The following is a 3,165-nucleotide window of genomic DNA, read 5'->3' as shown; positions in this document are numbered from 1 at the left end:
AGGCCATTGATATACAGTCAAACCTGTACTAGTGACCACCTCTACATAAGGACCACCTGGCCATTGATATACAGTCAAACCTGTACTAGTGACCACCTCTACATAAGGACCAGCTGACCATTGATATACAGTCAACCCTGTACTAGTGACCACCTCTACATAAGGACCACCTGGTCATTGATATACAGTCAAACTTTTGTTAGTGACCATCTTTGCATAAGAGCCACCTGGCCAATGTGGCAATGGTGGTTCCTTAGATAATATCCCATTCACAGAACGAAACTTTGCTAAGTCTATCCAAAGTCGACAGTGATAATATGTCCACATAAGGGAAATCTCGATCCCCGAGTTGTATTCTGGGGCAGCTTAGACTGTAGAGTATAAAATCAACATCACTCAACTTTTAAAAATATCACAGACAACCATCGGTACCACACATGGAGAACATGTGGTACTTAACTCCCGTGACATTTATGAGGGATGTGGCTTTCTCCCTGATGTCTGTCTACATGAATGTCACGGGTGTTTGTGGCAGCAAAGCCGCATTAAGCGATCTGCCCTCAGCGTGAGCTCACCCCCTGCCTCCCCTACTGGATGGAAATATCAACCGTGCAGAATGGAAATATCAGAGCAGCGAGCTTTTGATCCCATAAGCTCCGTTTTCTAACGCAAATCTCTGGGGTGAATCTTAGCTTTGCCATTCACGTGTGGGAACATGTTCTGCTATGTTTGTTCGGGCTCTTCAGATGGGACAAAACGTATCCCAGATCACTGGGCTATCTGAAAGTCTTTACCTACTGAAACATGTAACATTTCTCATTACGTTGGACCATAAGTGAAGCAGAAGGTGGGAGGAAGAAGCTACTAAGTTATCTGCCCTTAGACTTGGACTTGCATCATCCCTGCCTGTCTGACCTACATCGAGGCAAACTGGCTCCCGTGAACGATGAAAACATCAAAGCATAGAGCTTTCCCATCCCTGGGAACATGTCCTACTACGTTTGCTCTGGCTCTTCATGTGAGAAAAATCTTGTCCAAGATCATTGGGCTATCTGAAAGACTTTTATTACAAAATCATCAGCTGCTGAAGCATGGATGTACTGATTCCAAATTACCCATGTCGTTAGATCATTTGTGAAGTACAAGCTATGAGGGAGAAACCACTGAGCTTGTCTGTCCTTAGATTTAGACCTCCAACCGCCCTGCCTTTCTGTCCTACAGCGAGGATAACTGGCTCCCGTGCGGGGTGAAGATATCAGAACATCAGAACAGAGTTTTTGATCCCACAAGCTCACTACCATAGGGCAATTCCCTGGGGTAAATGTTTGTCATTCAATGTGGGAACATGTTCTACCACGTTTGTTCGGGCTTTTTAGATGGGACAAAACTTTAGTTCACTGTTCACTGGGCTATCTGAAAGAGCTTTTTTAAAATGTTTGTCCTACAGCGAGGATAACTGGCTCTCGTGCGGGGTGAAGATATCAGAGTACAGAGCCTTTACACAAGTTCATTGTCCTAAGGCAAATTCCTGGGGTGACTGTTTGTCATTCACGTCAACACGCTCTATTACGTTTGTTCGGGCACGTCAGATGGGACAAAACTTATCCCAGTTCACTGGGTTATCTGAAGAACTCTTTTGGAAAAAGTCATTAGTTGCTGAAGCATGGATGCCCTGTTTAGAAATTACTCATGTCGTTAGATTATTTGTGAAACACAAAGTTGGGAGGGAGATCGTCATCATCGGCATCCGCTAGTAGCATCATCATAAGTTCATGTCAGCTCAATCAAGCCTCAGTTACTGTCTGTGAATGACGATGTCTCATGTGGCAAATCCCGTGAGAAAAAAGTTATCGTTCACGTGTGGGGACATGTTCTACTACATTTGTTCGGGCTCCAAGTTCACTGGGCTGTCTGAAATACTTTTTACAAAATTCATTAGCTATAGAGGCATGGATAAATGATTCCAAATTACTCATGCCGTAAGATCATTTGTGAAGTACGAAGTTGGGAGGAAGATCAGCAGCAGCAGCAGCAGCATTTGTTTGTGGCCGAGCATATATTAAGTTCATGTCAGCTCAATCAAGCCTCAGTTACCGCTTGTGGATTACTCATGTGGCTACTCAAGCCCAGGGCAAGCCACTGAGCTATCTTTCCCTAGACTCCGTCCTATCCTACCTGTCTGTCCTACAGCGAGGATAACTGGCCTCTGTACAGGATGAAAATATGAGGACATGGTGCCTTCAATCCCATAAGCTCACTATCATAGGGCAAATCCCTGGAGTGAAAGGTTGTCAATCACGTGTGGGAACATTTCTACTACGTTTGTTCGGTCACGTCAGTTGGGACAGTTCACTGGGCTGTCTTAAAAAGTCATTAGCTGCCGAAGCATGAATGTACTGATTACAAATTACTTATGACGTTAGATCCTTTGTGAAGTACAAGGTATGAGGGAGAAGCCACTGAACTTATTTGCTCTAAGACTCGGACTTACATTCTCCACTGCCTGTCTTCTCTACCGAGAGGATAACTTGCGCTCGTGCGGGATACAGATATCAGGACAAAGAGCTTTTGATCCCATGAGCTCAACATCCAAAGATAAATTCCTGGGGTGCATGTTTGTCATTCACGTGTGGTAACATGTTCTTCATGGGAGGAAGGTCATCATCATCGGTATTTACTCGTGGTCGAGCAATCAATCAAGCCTAAGTTACTGCTTGTTGATGTCTCATGTGGCTTCTCAAGCCCAGGGCAAGCCACTGAACTATCTGCCCGTAGACTCAGACTTCCATCCTCCCTGCCTGTTTGTCCTACGGCGAGGATAACTGGCCCCCGTGCAGGATGAAGATATCGGAGTACAGAGCCTTTACACAAGTTCATTGTCCTAAGGCAAACCCCCGGGGTGACTGTTTGTCATTCACGTGTGGGAACAGCAACTACGTTTGTTCGGGCTCTTCAGATGGGACAAAACTTATTCCAGATCACTGACAAAACTTATCCCAGTCATTACCTACTGAAGCATGTCACATTTCTCATGACGTTGGACCATAAGTGAAGCAGAAGGTGGGAGGAAGAAGCTACTAAGTTATCTGCCCTTAGACTTAGACTTGCATCAGACCTGCCTGTCTGACCTACATCGAGGATAACTGGCTCCCGTGAACGATGAGT

The sequence above is a fragment of the Branchiostoma floridae genome, chromosome 3, assembly GCF_000003815.2.
Source record: "Branchiostoma floridae strain S238N-H82 chromosome 3, Bfl_VNyyK, whole genome shotgun sequence".
Lineage (NCBI taxonomy): Eukaryota > Metazoa > Chordata > Leptocardii > Amphioxiformes > Branchiostomatidae > Branchiostoma > Branchiostoma floridae.
Note: the sequence above shows the minus strand (reverse complement) of the source record.